An 18842-nucleotide genomic window follows, 5' to 3' on the forward strand; every position below is an offset into this window, starting at 1 on the left:
TCTGATAGTCCACAGATTACAGAAAGCATCCATATGTGCATCGGAAACTACTACTGGTCTTCCAGCGAACGATCAAAGCGTAGACTCTTAGAGACATTTCTCGCATGGAGGAAAGTGCTCATGGTGACTGTTGTATTCAATCCCGATGCAATTTCTGTGTTTCATCAACACTCTGACAGTCTACAGATTACAGAATGATACCAGATGTGCATCGGAAACTACTACTGGTCTTTCAGGGAACGATGAAAGCGTAGACTGTTTGAGACATTACTCCCGTGGAGGAAAGTGCGCATGGTGACTGTTGTATTCAATCCCGATGCAATATCTGTGCTTCATCAACACCATGATAGTCTACAGATTACAAAATGCCACCAGATGTGCATCGGGAACTACTACTGGTCTTCCAGGGAACGATCAAATCGTAGACTGTTTGAGACATTACTCCCATGGGAGAAGGTTCGCATGGTGACTGTTGTATTCAATCCCGATGCAATTTCTGTGTTTCATCAACACTCTGACAGTCTACAGATTACAGAATGCCACCAGATGTGCATCGGAAACTACTACTAGTCATTCAGGGTACGATCAAAGCGTTGACTGTTTGAGACATTACTCCCGTGGAGGAAGGTGCTCATGCTGACTGTTGTATTCAATCCCGATGCAATTTCTGTGTTTCACAACACTCTGATAGTCCACAGATTTCAGAATGCCTCCAGATGTTCATCGGAAACTACTACTGGTCTCCCAGGGAACGATAATAGCGTAGACTGTTTGAGACATTACTGCCGTTTAGGAAAGTTGGCATGGTGACTGTTGTATTCTATCCCGATGCAATTTCTGTGTTTCATCAACACTCTGATAGTCCACAGATTACAGAATGCCACCAGATGTGCATCGGAAACTACTACTGGTCTTCCAGGGAACGATGAAAGCGGAGACTGTTTGAGAATTACTCCCATGGAGGAAAGTTCGCATGGTGACTGTTGTATTCAATCCCGTTGCAATTTCTGTGTTTCATCAACACTCTGATACTCCTTAGATTACAGAATGCCTCCAGATGTGCATCGGAAACTACTACTGGTCTCCCAGGGAACGATCAAATCGTAGAGTGTTTGAGACATTACTCCCTTGGAAGAAGGTTCGCATGGTTACTGTTGTATTCAATCCCGATGCAATTTCTGTGTTTCATCAACACTCGGATAGTCCACAGATTACAGAATGCCTCCAGATGTGCATCGGAAACTACTACTGGTCTTCCAGGGAACGATCAAAGCGTAGAGTGTTTGAGACATTACTCCCATGAAGGAAAGTGAGCATGGTGACTGTTGTATTCAATCCCGATGAAATTTCTGTGTTTCATCAACACTCTGATAGTCCACAGATTACAGAATGCCTCCAGATGTGTATCGGAAAGTACTACTGGTCTTCTAGGGAACGATCAAAGCGTAGACTATTAGAGACATTACTCCCATGGAGGAAAGTGAGCATTGTGACTGTTGTATTCAATCCCGATGCAATTTCTGTGTTTCATCAACACTCTGATAGTCCACAGTTACAGAATGCCTCCAGATGTGCATCGGAAAGTACTACTGGTCTTCCAGGGAACGATCAAAGCGTAGACTGTTAGAGAAATTACTCCCATGGAGGAAACTGCGCATGGTGACTGATGTATTCAATCCCGATGCAATTTCTGTGTTTCATCAACACTCTGATAGTCCACAGATTACAGATTGCCTCCAGATGTGCATCGGAAACTACTACTAGTCTTCCAGGGAACGATCAAAGAGTAGAATTTTTGAGACATTACTCCAATGGAGGAAAGTGCGCATGGTGACTGTTCTATTCAATCCCGATGCAATTTCTGTGTTTCATCAACACTCTGATAGTCCACAGATTACAGAATGCCTCCAGATGTTCATCGGAAACTACTACTGGTCTTCCAGGGAACGATCAAAGCGTAGACTGTTTGAGACATTACTGCCGTGGAGGAAAGTGCGCATGGTGACTGTTGTATTCAATCCCGATGCAGTTTCTGTTGTTCATCAACACTCTGATAGTCCACAGATTACAGTGTGCCTCCAGATGTGCATCGGAAACTACTACTGGTCTTCCATCGAACGATCAAAGCGTAAACTCTTTGAGACATTACTCCCATTGAGGGAAGTTCACATGGTGACTGTTGTATTCAATCCCGATGCAATTTCTGTGTTTCATCAACACTCTGATACTCCACAGATTACAGAATGCGTCCAGATGTGCATCGGAAACTACTACTGGTCTTCCAGCGAACGATCAAAGCGTAGACTCATAGAGACATTTCTCGCATGGAGGAAAGTGCTCATGGTGACTGTTGTATTCAATCCCCAATGCAATTTCTGTGTTTCATCAACACTCTGACAGTCTACAGATTACAGAATGATACCAGATGTGCATCGGAAACTACTACTGGCCTTTCAGGGAACGATGAAAGCGTAGATTGTTTGAGACATTACTCCCATGGAGGAAAGTGCGCATGGTGACTGTTGTATTCAATCCCGATGCAATTTCTGTGTTTGATCAGCACTCTGATAGTCCACAGATTACAGAATGCCTTCAGATTTGCATCGGAAACTACTACTGGTCTTCCAGGGAACGATCAAAGAGTAGACTGTTTGAGACATTACTCCCATGGAGGAAAGTGCGCATGGTGACTGTTGTATTCAATCCCGATGCAATTTCTGTGTTTCATCAACACTCTGATACTTCACAGATTACAGAATGCGTCCAGATGTGCATCGGAAACTACTACTGGTCTTCCAGGGAACGTTCAAATCGTAGACTGTTTGAGACATTACTCCCATGGCAGAAAGTGCGCATGGTGACTGTTGTATTCAATCCCGATGCAATTTCTGTGTTTCATCAACACTCTGATAGTCCATAGATTACAGAATGCCTCCAGATGTGCATCGGAAAGTACTACTAGTCTTCCAGGGAACGATCAAAGCATAGACTGTTAGGGACATTACTCCCATGGAGGAAAGTGCGCATGGTGACTGTTGTATTCAATCCCGATGCAATTTGTGTGTTTCATCAACACTCTGATAGTCCACAGACAACAGAATGCCTCCAGATGTGCATCAGAAACTCCTACTGGTCTTCCAGAGAACGATCAAAGACTAGACTGTTTGAGACATTACTACCATGGAGGAAAGTGCGCATGGTGACTGTTGTATTCAATCCCGATGCAATTTCTGTGCTTCATCAACACTCTGATAGTAAACAGTTTACGGAAAGCCTCTAGGTGAGCATCGGAAAGTACTACTCGTCTTCCAGGGAACGACCAAAGCGTAGACTGTTAGAGACATTACTCCCATGGAGGAATGTGCGAATGGTGACTGTTGTATTCAATCCCGATGCAATAACTGTGCTTCATCAAAACCATGATAGTCTACAGATTACAAAATGCCACCAGATGTGCATCGGAAACTACTACTGGTCTTCCAGGGAACGATCAAATCGTAGACTGTTTGAGACATTACTCCCATGGAAGAAGGTTCGCATGGTGACTGTTGTATTCAATCCCGATGCAATTTCTGTGTTTCATCAACACTCTGACAGTCTACAGATTACAGAATGCCACCAGATGTGCATCGGAAACTACTACTAGTCTTTCAGGGAACGATCAAAGCGTAGACTGTTTGAGACATTACTCCCGTGGAGGAAAGTGCTCATGGTAACTGTTGTATTCAATCCCGATGCAATTTCTGTGGTTCACAACACTCTGATAGTCCACAGATTACAGAATGCCTCCAGATGTTCATCGGAAACTACTACTGGTCTTCCAGGGAACGATGAAAGCGGAGACTGTTTGAGAATTACTCCCATGGAGGAAAGTTCGCATGGTGACTGTTGTATTCAATCCCGATGCAATTTCTGTGTTTCATCAACACTCTGATACTCCTTAGATTACAGAATGCCTCCAGATGTGCATCGGAAACTACTACTGGTCTTCAAGGGAACGATCAAATCGTAGAGTGTTTGAGACATTACTCCCTTGGAAGAAGGTTCGCATGGTTACTGTTGTATTCAATCCCGATGCAATTTCTGTGTTTCATCAACACTCGGATAGTCCACAGATTACAGAATGCCTCCAGATGTGCATCGGAAACTACTACTGGTCTTCCAGGGAACGATCAAAGCGTAGACTGTTAGAGACATTACTCCCATGGAGGAAAGTGAGCATGGTGACTGTTGTATTCAATCCCGATGCAATATCTGTGTTTCATCAACACTCTGATAGTCCACAGTTACAGAATGCGTCCAGATGTGCATCGGAAGCTACTACTTGTCTTCCAGGGAACGATCAAAGAGTAGACTTTTTGAGACATTACTCCCATGGAGGAAAGTGCGCATGGTGACTGTTGTATTCAATCCCGATGCAATTTCTGTGTTTCATCAACACTCTGATAGTCCACAGATTACAGAATGCCTCCAGATGTTCATCGGAAACTACTACTGGTCTTCCAGGGAACGATCAAAGCGTAGACTGTTTGAGACCTTACTGCCGTGGAGGAAAGTGCGCATGGTGACTGTTGTATTCAATCCCGATACAATTTCTGTTGTTCATCAACACTCTGATAGTCCACAGATTACAGTGTGCCTCCAGATGTGCATCGGAAACTACTACTGGTCTTCCATCGAACGATCAAAGCGTAAACACCTTGAGACATTACTCCCATTGAGGGAAGTTCGCATGGTGACTGTTGTATTCAATCCCGATGCAATTTCTGTGTTTCATCAACACTCTGATACTCCACAGATTACAGAATGCGTCCAGATGTGCATCGGAAACTACTACTTGTCTTCCAGGGAACGTTCAAATCGTAGACTGTTTGAGACATTGCTCCCATGGTAGAATGTGCGCATGGTGTCTGTTGTATTCAATCCCGATGCAATTTCTGTGTTTCATCAACACTCTGATAGTCCACAGATTACAGAATGCCTCCAGATGTTCATCGGAAAGTACTACTGGTCTTCCTGGGAACGATCAAAGCGTAGACTGTATGAGACATTACTGCCGTTGAGGAAAGGGAGCATGGTGACTGTTGTATTCAATCCCGATGCAATTTCTGTGTTTCATCAACACTCTGATAGTCCACAGTTTTCGGAATGCCTCCAGATGTGCATCGGAAAGTACTACTGGTCTTCCAGGGAACGATCAAAGCGTAGACTGTTAGAGACATTACTCCCATGGAGGAAAGTGCGCATGGTGACTGTTGTATTCAATCCCGATGCAATTTCTGTGTTTGATCAGCACTCTGATAGTCCACAGATTACAGAATGCCTCCAGATTTGCATCGGAAACTACTACTGGTCTTCCAGGGAACGATCAAAGATTAGACTGTTTGAGACATTACTCCCATGGAGGAAAGTGCGCATGGTGACTGTTGTAATCAATCCCGATGCAATTTCTGTGTTTCATCAACACTCTGATACTTCACAGATTACAGAATGCGTCCAGATGTGCATCGGAAACTACTACTGGTCTTCCAGGGAACGTTCAAATCGTAGACAATTTGAGACATTACTCCCATGGTAGAAAGTGCGCATGGTGACTGTTGTATTCAATCCTGATGCAATTTCTGTGTTTCATCAACACTCTGATAGTCCACAGATCACAGAATGCCTCCAGATGTGCATCGGAAACTACTACTGGTCTTCCAGGGTCCGATCAAAGCGTAGTGTGTTTGAGACATTACTCCCATGAAGGAAAGAGAGCAAGGCGACTGTTGTATTCAATCCCGATGCAATTTCTGTGTTTCATCAACACTCTGATAGTCCACAGATTACAGAAAGCCTCCAGATGTGCATCGGAAAGTACTACTGGTCTTCCAGGGAACGATCAAAGCGTAGACTGTTAGAGACATTACTCCCATGGAGGAAAGTGCGCATGGTGACTGTTGTATTCAATCCCGATGCAATTTGCGTGTTTCATCAACACTCTGATAGTCCACAGAGAACAGAATGCCTCCAGATGTGTATCGGAAACTACTACTGGTCTTCCAGGGAACGATCAAAGAGTAGACTGTTTGAGACATTACTCCCATGGAGGAAAGTGCGCATGGTGACTGTTGTATTCAATCCCGATGCAATTTCTGTGCTTCATCAACACTCTGATAGTAAACAGTTTACGGAAAGCCTCCAGGTGAGCATCGGAAAGTACTACTGGTCTTCCAGGGAACGATCAAAGCGTAGACTGTTAGAGACATTACTCCCATGGAGGAATGTGCGCATGGTGACTGTTGTATTCAATCCCGATGCAATTTCTGTGTTTCATCAACACTCTGATATTCCACAGATTACAGAATGCGTCCAGATGTGCATCGGAAACTACTACTGGTCTTCCAGGGAACGATCAAATCGTAGACTGTTTGAGACATTACTCCCATGGAAGAAAGTGCGCATGGTGACAGTTGTATTCAATCCCGATGCAATTTCTGTGTTTCATCAACACTCTGATAGTCCACAGTTTACAGAATGCCTCCAGATGTTCATCGGAAACTACTACTGGTCTTCCAGGGAACGATCAATGCGTAGACTGTATGAGACATTACTGCCGTGGAGTTAAGTGCGCATGGTGTCTGTTGTATTCATACCCGATGCAATTTCTGTGTTTAATCAACACTCTGATAGTCCACAGATTACAGAATAGCACCAGACGTGCATCACAAACTACTACTGGTCTTCCAGGAACGTTCAAAGCGTAGACTGTTTGAGACATTACTCCCGTGGAGGAAAGTGCACATGGTGACTGTTGTATTCAATCCCGATGCAATTTCTGTGTTTAATCAACACTCTGATACTCCACAGATTACAGAATGCCACCAGATGTGTATCGGAAACTACTACTGGTCTTCCAGTAACGATCAAAGCGTAGACTGTTTGAGACATTACTCCCGTGGAGGAAAGTGTGCACGGTGACTGTTGTATTCAATTGCGACTCAATTTCTGTGTTTCATCAACAATCTGATAGTCCACAGATTACAGAATGCCACCAGATGTGCATCGGAAACTACTACTGGTCTTCCAGGGTCCGATTAAAGCGTAGACTGTTTGAGACATTACTCCCGTGGAGGAAAATGCGCATGGTGACTGTTGTATTCAATCCCTATGCAACTTCTGTGTTTCATCAACACTCTGATAGTCCACAGATTACAGAATGCCACCAGATGTGCATCGGAAACTACTACTGGTCTTCCAGGGAACGATCTAATCGTAGACTGTTTGAGACATTACTCCCGTGGAGGAAAGTGCGCATTGTGACTGTTGTATTCAATCCCGATGCAATTTCTGTGTTTCATCAACACTCTGATAGTCCACAAATTACGGAAAGCCTCCGGATGTGCATCGGAAACTACTACTGGTCTTCCAGGGAACGATCAAAGCGTAGACTGTTAGAGACATTACTCCCATGGAGGAAAGTGCGCATGGTGACTGTTGTATTCAATCATGATGCAATTTCTGTGTTTCATCAACACTCTGATAGTCCACAGATTACAGAATGCCTGCAGATGTGCATCGGAAACTACAACTGGTCTTGAAGGGAACGATCAAAGAGTAGACTGTTTGAGACATTACTCCCATGGAGGAAAGTGCGCATGGTGACTGTTGTATTCAATCCCGATGCAATTTCTGTGCTTCATCAACACTCTGATAGTCCACACTTTACGGAAAGCCTCCAGATGAGCATCGGAAAGTACTACTGGTCTTCCAGGGAACGATCAAAGCGTAGACTGTTAGAGACATTACTCCCATGGAGGAATGTGCGCATGGTGACTGTTGTATTCAATCCCGATGCAATTTCTGTGTTTCATCAACACTCTGATAGTCCACAGATTACAGAATGCGTCCAGATGTGCATCGGAAACTACTACTGGTCTTCCAGGGAACGATCAAATCGTAGACTCTTTGAGACATTACTCCCATGGAAGAAAGTGTGCATGGTGACAGTTGTATTCAATCCCGATGCAATTTCTGTGTTTCATCAACACTGTGATAGTCCACAGATTACAGAATGCCTCCAGATGTTCATCGGAAACTACTACTGGTCTTCCAGGGAACGATCAAAGCTTAGACTGTTTGAGACATTACTGCCGTGGAGGAAAGTGCGCATGGTGACTGTTGTATTCAATGCCGATGCAATTTCTGTGTTTCATCAACACTCTGATAGTCCACAGATTACACAATAGCACCAGACGTGCATCGGAAACTACTACTGGTCTTCCAGGAACGTTCAAAGCGTAGACTGTTTGAGACATTACTCCCGTGGAGGAAAGTGCGCATGGTGACTGTTGTATTCAATCCCGATGCAATTTCTGTGTTTAATCAACACTCTGATACTCCACAGACTACAGAATGCCACCAGATGTGCATCGGAAACTACTACTGGTCTTCCAGGGAACGATCAAAGCGTAGACTGTTTGAGATATTACTCCCGTGGAGGAAAGTGCGCACGGTGACTGTTGTATTCAATTGCGATTCAATTTCTGTGTTTCATCAACAATCTGATAGTCCACAGATTACAGAATGCCACCAGATGTGCATCGGAAACTACTACTGGTCTTCCAGGGAACGATCAAATCGTAGACTGTTTGAGACATTACTCCCGCGAAGGAAAGTGCGCATGGTGACTGTTGTATTCATCCCTATGCAACTTCTGTGTTTCATCAACACTCTGGTAGTCCACAGTTTACGGAAAGCCTCCAGATGAGCATCGGATAGTACTACTGGGCTTCCAGGGAACGATCAAAGCGTAGACTGTTAGAGACATTACTCCCATGGAGGAATGTGTGCATGGTGACTGTTGTATTCAATCCCGATGCAATTTCTGTGTTTCATCAACACTCTGATTGTCCACAGTTTACAGAATGCGTCCAGATGTGCATCGGAAAGTACTACTGGTCTTCCAGGGAACGATCAAAGAGTAGACTGTTTGAGACATTACTCCCATAGAGGAAAGTGCGCATGGTGACTGTTGTATTCTATCCCCATGCAATTTCTGTGCTTCATCAACACTCTGATAGTCCACAGTTTACGGAAAGCCTCCAGATGTGCATCGGAAAGCTCTACTGGTCTTCCAGGGAACGATCAAAGCGTAGACTGTTTGAGACATTACTCCCATGGAGGAAAGTGCGCATGGTGACTGTTGTATTCAATCCCGATGCAATTTCTGTGTTTCATCAACACTCTGATAGTCCACAGATTACAGAATGCCTCCAGATGTGCATCGGAAACTACTACTGGTCTTCCAGGGAACGATCAAATAGTAGAGTGTTTGAGACATTACTCCCATGAAGGAAAGTGAGCATGGTGACTGTTGTATTCAATCCCGATGCAATTTGTGTGTTTCATCAACACTCTGATAGTCCACAAATTACAGAATGCCTCCAGATGTGCATCGGAAACTACTACTGGTCTTCCAGGGAACGATCAAAGCGTAGACTGTTAGAGATATTACTCCTATGGAGGAAAGTGCGCATGGTGACTGTTGTGTTCAATCATGACGCAATTTCTGTGTTTCATCAACACTCTGATAGTCCACAGATTACAGAATGCCTGGAGATGTGCATCGGAAACTACTACTGGTCTTTCATCGAACGATCAAATCGTAGACTGTTTGAGACATTACTCCCATGGAGGAAAGTGCGCATGGTGACTGTTGTATTCAATCCCGATGCAATTTCTGTGTTTCATCAACACTCTGATAGTCCATAGATTACAGAATGCCTCCAGATGTTCATCAGAAACTACTACTGGTCTGCGAGGGAACGATCAAAGCGTAGACTGTTTGAGACATTACTGCCGTGGAGGAAAGTGTGCATGGTGACTGTTGTGTTCAACCCCGATGCAATTTCTGTGTTTCATCAACACTCTGATAGTCCACAGTTTACGGAAAGCCTCCAGATGAGCATCGGATAGTACTACTGGTGTTCCAGGGAACGATCAAAGCGTAAACTGTTAGAGACATTACTCCCATGGAGGAATGTGCGCATGGTGACTGTTGTATTCAATCCCGATGCAATTTCTGTGTTTCATCAACACTCTGATAGTCCACAGATTACAGAATGCGTCCAGATGTGCATCGGAAAGTACTACTGGTCTTCCAGGGAACGATCAAAGAGTAGAAGGTTTGAGACATTACTCCCATGGAGGAAAGTGTGCATGGTGACTGTTGTATTCTATCCCCATGCAATTTCTGTGCTTCATCAACACTCTGATAGTCCACAGTTTACGGAAAGCCTCCAGATGTGCATCCGAAAGCTCTACTGGTCTTCCTGGGAACGATCAAAGCGTAGACTGTTAGAGACATTACTCCCATGGAGGAAAGTGCGCATTATGACTGTTGTATTCAATCCCGATGCAATTTCTGTGTTTCATCAACACTCTGACAGTCCACAGATTACAGAATGCCTCAAGATGTGCATCGGAAACTACTACTGGTCTTCCAGGGAACGATCAAAGCGTAGAGTGTTTGAGACATTACTCCTATGAAGGAAAGTGAGCATGGTGACTGTTGTATTCAATCCCGATGCAATTTGTGTGTTTCATCAACACTCTGATAGTCCACAAATTACAGAATGCCTCCAGATGTGCATCGGAAACTACTACTGGTCTTCCATCGAACGATCAAAGCGTAGACTGTTAGAGACATTACTCCCATGGAGGAAAGTGCGCATGGTGACTGTTGTATTTAATCCCGATGCAATTTCTGTGATTCATCAACACTCTGATGCTCCACAGATTACAGAATGCGTCCAGATGTGCATCGGAAACTACTACTGGTCTTCCTGGGAACGATCAAAGCTTAGAATGTTTGAGACATTATTCCCATGAAGGAAAGTGCGCATGGTGACCGTTGTATTCAATCCCGAGGCAATTTCTCTGTTTCATCAACACTCTGATAGTCCACGGATTACAGAATGCCACCAGACGTGCATCGGAAACTACTACAGGTCCTCCAGGAACGATCAAAGCGTAGACTGTTTGAGACATTACTCCCGTGGAGGAAAGTGCGCATGGTGACTGTTGTATTCAATCCCGATGCAATTTCTGTGATTCATCAACACTCTGATGCTCCACAGATTACAGACTGCGTCCAGATGTGCATCGGAAACTACTACTGGTCTTCCAGGGAACGATCAAAGAGTAGACTGTTTGAGACATTACTCCCGTGTAGGAAAGTGCGCATGGTGACTGTTGTATTGAATCCCGATGCAATTTCTGTGTTTCATCAACACTCTGATAGTCCACAAATTACGGAAAGCCTCCAGATGTGCATCGGAAACTACTACAGGTCTTCCAGGGAACGATTAAAGCGTAGACTGTTAGAGACATTACTCCCATGGAGGAAAGTGCGCATGGTGACTGTTGTATTCAATCATGACGCAATTTCTGTGTTTCATCAACACTCTGATAGTCCACAGATTACAGAATGCCTGCAGATGTGCATCGGAAACTACTACTGGTCTTTTATCGAACGATCAAATCGTAGACTGTTTGAGACATTACTCCCATGGAGGAAAGTGCGCATGGTGACTGTTGTATTCAATCCCGATGCAATTTCTGTGTTTCATCAACACTCTAATAGTCCACAGATTACAGAATGCCTCCAGATGTTCATCGGAAACTACTACTGGTCTGCGAGGGAACGATCAAAGCGTAGACTGTTTGAGACATTACTGCCGTGAAGGAAAGTGTGCATGGTGACTGTTGTGTTCAACCCCGACGCAATTTCTGTGTTTCATCAACACTCTGATAGTCCACAGTTTACGGAAAGCCTCCAGATGAGCATCGGATAGTACTACTGGTCTTCCAGGGTACGATCAAAGCGTAGAATGTTAGAGACATTACTCCCATGGAGGAATGTGTCCATGGTGACTGTTGTATTCAATCCCGATGCAATTTCTGTGTTTCATCAACACTCTGATAGTCCACAGATTACAGAATGCGTCCAGATGTGCATCGGAAAGTACTACTGGTCTTCCAGGGAACGATCAAAGAGTAGACTGTTTGAGGCATTACTCCCATGGAGGAAAGTGCGCATGGTGACTGTTGTATTCTATCCCCATGCAATTTCTGTGCTTCATCAACAGTCTGATAGTCCACAGTTTACGGAAAGCCTCCAGATGTGCATCGGAAAGCTCTACTGGTCTTCCAGGGAACGATCAAAGCGTAGACTGTTAGAGACATTACTCCCATGGAGGAAAGTGCGCATGGTGACTGTTGTATTCAATCCCGATGCAATTTCTGTATTTTATCAACACTCTGATAGTCCACAGATTACAGAATGCCTCCAGATGTGCATCGGAAACTACTACTGGTCTTCCAGGGAAGGATCAAAGCGTAGGGTGTTTGAGACATTACTCCCATGAAGCAAAGTGAGCATGGTGACTGTTGTATTCAATCCCGATGCAATTTGTGTGTTTCATCAACACTCTGATAGTCCACAAATTACAGAATGCCTCCAGATGTGCATCGGAAAGTACTACTGGTCTTCCAGGGAACGATTAAAGCGTAGACTGTTAGAGACATTACTCCCATGGAGGAAAGTGCGCATGGTGACTGTTGTATTCAATCCCGATGCAATTTCTGTGTTTCATCAACACTCTGATAGTCCACAGATTACAGAATGCCTCCAGATGTGCATCGGAAACTACTACTGGTCTTCCAGGGAACGATCAAATAGTAGACTGTTTGAGACATTACTCCCATGGAGGAAAGTGCGCATGGTGACTGTTGTATTCAATCCCGATGGAATTTCTGTGTTTAATCAACACTCTGATACTCCACAGATTACAGAATGCCACCAGATGTGCATCGGAAACTACTACTGGTCTTCCAGGGAACGATCAAAGCGTAGACTGTTTGAGACATTACCCCCGTGGAGGAAAGTGCGCACGGTGACTGTTGTATTCAATTGCGATTCAATTTCTGTGTTTCATCAACAATCTGATAGTCCACAGATTACAGAATGACACCAGATGTGCATCGGAAACTACTACTGGTCTTCCAGGGTCCGATCAAAGCGTAGACTGTTTGAGACATTACTCCCGTGGAGGAAAGTGCGCATGGTGACTGTTGTATTCAATCCCTATGCAACTTCTGTGTTTCATCAACACTCTGATAGTCCACAGATTACAGAATGCCACCAGATGTGCATCGGAAACTACTACTGGTCTTCCAGGGAACGATCAAATCGTAGACTGTTTGTGACATTACTCTCGTGGAGGAGAGTGCGCATGGTGACTGTTGTATTCATCCCTATGCCACTTGTGTGTCTCATCACCACTCTGATAGTCCACAGGTTACAGAATGCCACCAGATGTGCATCGGAAACTACTACTGGTCTTTCAGGGAACGATCAAAGCGTAGACTGTTTGAGACATTACTCCCGTGGAGGAAAGTGCGCATGGTGACTGTTGTATTCAATCCAGATGCAATATCTGTGTTTCATCTACACTCTGATAGTCCACAAATTACGGAAAACCTCCAGATGTGCATCGGAAAATACTACTGGTCTTCCAGGGAACGATCAAAGCGTAGACTGTTAGAGACATTACTCCCATGGAGGAAAGTGCGCATGGTGACTGTTGTATTCAATCATGATGCAATTTCTGTGTTTCATCGACACTCTGATAGTCCACAGATTACAGAATGCCACCAGATGTGCATCGGAAACTACTAGTGATCTTCCGGGGAACGATCAAAGCGTAGACGGTTTGATACATTACTCCCGTGGAGGTAGTTGCGCATGGTGACTGTTGTATTCAATCCCGATGCAATTTCTGTGTTTCATCAACACTCTGATAGTCCACAAATTACGGAAAGGCTCCAGATGTGCATCGGAAACTACTACTGGTCTTCCAGGGAACGATCAAAGCGTAGACTGTTAGAGACATTACTCCCATGGAGGAAAGTGCGCGTGGTGACTGTTGTATTCAATCATGACGCAATTTCTGTGTTTCATCAACACTCTGATAGTCCACAGATTACAGAATGCCTGCAGATGTGCATCGGAAACTACTACTGGTCTTTCATCGAACGATCAAATCGTAGACTGTTTGAGACATTACTCCCATGGAGGAAAGTGCGCATGGTGACTGTTGTATTCAATCCCGATGCAATTTCTGTGTTTCATCAACACTCTGATAGTCCACAGATTACAGAATGCCTCCAGATGTTCATCGGAAACTACTACTGGTCTGCGAGGGAACGATCAAAGCGTAGACTATTTGAGACATTACTGTCGTGGAGGAAAGTGTGCATGGTGACTGTTGTGTTCAACCCCGATGCAATTTCTGTGTTTCATCAACACTCTGATAGTCCACAGTTTACGGAAAGCCTCCAGATGAGCATCGGATAGTACTACTGGTCTTCCAGGGAACGATCAAAGCGTAGACTGTTAGAGACATTACTCCCATGGAGGAATGTGCGCATGGTGACTGTTGTATTCAATCCCGATGCAATTTCTGTGTTTCATCAACACTCTGATAGTCCACAGATTACAGAATGCGTCCAGATGTGCATCGGAAAGTACTACTGGTCTTACAGGGAACGATCAAAGAGTAGACTGTTTGAGACATTACTCCCATGGAGGAAAGTGCGCATGGTGACTGTTGTATTCTATACCAATGCAATTTCTGTGCTTCATCAACTCTCTGATAGTCCACAGTTTACGGAAAGCCTCCAGATGTGCATCGGAAAGCTCTACTGGTCTTCCAGGGAACGATCAAAGCGTAGACTGTTAGAGACATTACTCGCATGGAGGAAAGTGCGCATGGTGACTGTTGTATTCAATCCCGATGCAATTTCTGTGTTTCATCAACACTTTGATAGTCCACAGATTACAGAATGCCTCCAGATGTGCATCGGAAACTACTACTGGTCTTCCAGGGAACGATCAAAGCGTAGAGTGTTTGAGACATTACTCCTATGAAGGAAAGTGAGCATGGTGACTGTTGTATTCAATCCCGATGCAATTTGTGTGTTTCATCAACACTCTGATAGTCCACAAATTACAGAATGCCTCCAGATGTGCATCGGATAGTACTACTGGTCTTCCAGGGAACGATCAAAGCGTAGACTGTTAGAGACATTTCTCCCATGGAGGAAAGTGCGCATGGTGACTGTTGTATTCAATCCCGATGCAATTTCTGTGTTTCATCAACACTCTGATATTCCACAGATTACAGAATGCCTCCAGATGTGTATCGGAAACTACTACTGGTCTTCCAGGGAACGATCAAAGAGTAGACTGTTTGAGACATTACTCCCATGGAGGAAAGTGCGCATGGTGACTGTTGTATTCAATCCCGATGCTATTTCTGTGCTTCATCAACACTCTGATAGTCCACAGTTTACGGAAAGCCTCCAGATGTGCATCCGAAAGTACTACTGGTCTTCCAGGGAACAATCAAAGCGTAGACTGTTAGAGACATTACTCCCATGGAGGAAAGTGCGCATGGTGACTGTTGTATTCAATCCCGATGCAATTTCTGTGTTTCATCAACACTCTGATAGTCCACAGATTACAGAATGCGTCCAGATTTGCATCGGAAACTACTACTGGTCTTCCAGGGAAGGATCAAATCGTAGACTGTTTGAGACATTACTCCCATGGAAGAAAGTGCGCATGGTGACTGTTGTATTCAATCCCGATGCAATTTCTGTGTTTCATCAACACTCTGATGCTCCACAGATTACAGAATGCGTCCAGATGTGCATCGGAAACTACTACTGGTCTTCCAGGGAACGATCAAAGAGTAGACTGTTTGAGACCTTACTCCCATGGAAGAAAGTGCGCATGGTGACTGTTGTATTAATTCCCGATGCTATTTCTGTGTTTCATCAACACTCTGATAGTCCACAGATTACAGAATGCCTCCAGATGTGCATCGGAAACTACTACTGGTCTTCCAGGGAACGATCAAAGAGTAGACTGTTTGAGACATTACTCTCATGGAAGAAAGTGCGCATGGTGACTGTTGTATTCATTCCCGATGCAATTTCTGTGTTTCATCAACACTCTGATAGTCCACAGATTAAAGAATGCCTCCAGATGTGCATCGGAAACTACTACTGGTCTTCCAGGGAACGATCAAAGCGTAGACTGTTTGAGACATTACTCCCGTAAAGGAAAGTGAGCATGGTGACTGTTGTATTCAACCCCGATGCAATTTCTGTGCTTCATCAACACTCTGATAGTCCACAGTTTACGGAAAGCCTCCAGATGTGCATCGGAAAGTACTGCAGGTCTTCCAGGGAACGATCAAAGCGTCGACTGTTAGAGACATTACTCCCATGGAGGAAAGTGCGCATGGTGACTGTTGTATTCAATCCCGATGCAATTTCTGTGTTTCATCAACACTCTGATAGTCCACAGATTACAGAATGCGTCCAGATGTGCATCGGAAACTACTACTGGTCTTCCTTGGAACCATAAAATCGTAGACTGTTTGAGACATTACTCCCATGGAAGAAAGTGCGCATGGTGACTGTTGTATTCAATCCCGATGCAATTTCTGTGTTTCATCAACACTCTGATAGTCCACAGATTACAGAATGCCTCCAGATGTTCATCGGAAACTACTAATGGTCTTCCAGCGAAAGATCAAACCGTAGACTGTTTGAGACATTACTGCCGGGGAGGAAAATGCGCATGGTGACTGTTGTATTCAATCCCGATGCAATTTCTGTGTTTCATCAACACTCTGATAGTCCACAGATTACAGAATGCCTCCAGATGTGCATCGGAAACTACTACTGGTCTTCCATCGAACGATCAAAGCGTAAACTCTTTGAGACATAACTCCCATTGAGGGAAGTGCGCATGGTGACTGTTGTATTCAATCCCGATGCAATTTCTGTGCTTCATCAACACTCTGATAGTCCACAGTTTACGGAAAGCCTCCAGATGTGCATCCGAAAGTACTACTGGTCTTCCAGGGAAGAATCAAAGCGTAGACTGTTAGAGACATTACTCCCATGGAGGAAAGTGCGCATGGTGACTGTTGTATTCAATCCCGATGCAATTTCTGTGTTTCATCAACACTCTGATAGTCCACAGATTACAGAATGCGTCCAGATGTGCATCGGAAACTACTACTGGTCTTCCAGGGAACGATCAAATCGTAGACTGTTTGAGACACTACTCCCATGGAAGAAAGTGCGCATGGTGACTGTTGTATTCAATCCCGATGCAATTTCTGTGTTTCATCAACACTCTGATGCTCCACAGATTACAGAATGCGTCCAGATGTGCATCGGAAACTACTACTGGTCTTCCAGGGAACGATCAAAGAGTAGACTGTTTGAGACATTATTCCCATGGAAGAAAGTGCGTATGGTGACTGTTGTATTAATTCCCGATGCTATTTCTGTGTTTCATCAACACACTGATAGTCCACAGATTACAGAATGCCTCCAGATGTGCATCGGAAACTACTACTGGTCTTCCAGGGAACGATCAAAGAGTAGACTGTTTGAGACATTACTCCCATGGAAGAAAGTGCGCATGGTGACTGTTGTATTAATTCCCGATGCTATTTCTGTGTTTCATCAACATTCTGATAGTCCACAGATTACAGAATGCCTCCAGATGTGCATCGGAAACTACTACTGGTCTTCCAGGGAACGATCAAAGAGTAGACTGTTTGAGACATTACTCTCATGGAAGAAAGTGCGCATGGTGACTGTTGTATTCATTCCCGATGCAATTTCTGTGTTTCATCAACACTCTGATAGTCCAAAGATTACAGAATGCCTCCACATGTGCATCGGAAACTACTACTGGTCTTCCAGGGAACGATCAAAGCGTAGACTGTTTGAGACATTACTCCCGTAAAGGAAAGTGAGCATGGTGACTGTTGTATTCAACCCCGATGCAATTTCTGTGCTTCATCAACACTCTGATAGTCCACAGTTTACGGAAAGCCTCCAGATGTGCATCGGAAAGTACTACAGGTCTTCCAGGGAACGATCAAAGCGTCGACTGTTAGAGACATTACTGCCGTGGAGGAAAGTGCGCATGGTGACTGTTGTATTCAATCCCGATGCAATTTCTGTGTTTCATCAACACTCTGATAGTCCACAGATTACAGAATGCCTCCAGATGTGCATCGGAAACTACTACTGGTCTTCCATCGAACGATCAAAGCGTAAACTCTTTGAGACATAACTCCCATTGAGGGAAGTGCGCATGGTGACTGTTGTATTCAATCCCGATGCAATTTCTGTGTTTCATCAACACTCTGATAGTCCACAAATTACAGAATGCCTCCAGATGTGCATCGGAAAGTACTACTGGTCTTCCAGGGAACGATCAAAGCGTAGACTGTTAGAGACATTTCTCCCATGGAGGAAAGTGCGCATGGTGACTGTTGTATTCAATCCAGATGCAATTTCTGTGTTTCATCAACACTCTGATAGTCCACAGATTACAGAATGCCTCCAGATGTGTATCGGAAACTACTACTGGTCTTCCAGGGAACGATCAAAGAGTAGACTGTTTGAGACATTACTCGCATGGAGGAAAGTGCGCATGGTGACTGTTGTATTCAATCCCGATGCAATTTCTGTGCTTCATCAACACTCTGATAGTCCACAGTTTACGGAAAGCCTCCAGATGTGCATCCGAAAGTACTACTGGTCTTCCAGGGAACAATCAAAGCGTAGACTGTTAGAGACATTACTCCCATGGAGGAAAGTGCGCATGGTGACTGTTGTATTCAATCCCGATGCAATTTCTGTGTTTCATCAACACTCTGATAGTCCACAGATTACAGAATGCGTCCAGATGTGCATCG

Source organism: Schistocerca gregaria, unplaced genomic scaffold, assembly GCF_023897955.1.
Source record: "Schistocerca gregaria isolate iqSchGreg1 unplaced genomic scaffold, iqSchGreg1.2 ptg000077l, whole genome shotgun sequence".
Taxonomy (NCBI): domain Eukaryota; kingdom Metazoa; phylum Arthropoda; class Insecta; order Orthoptera; family Acrididae; genus Schistocerca; species Schistocerca gregaria.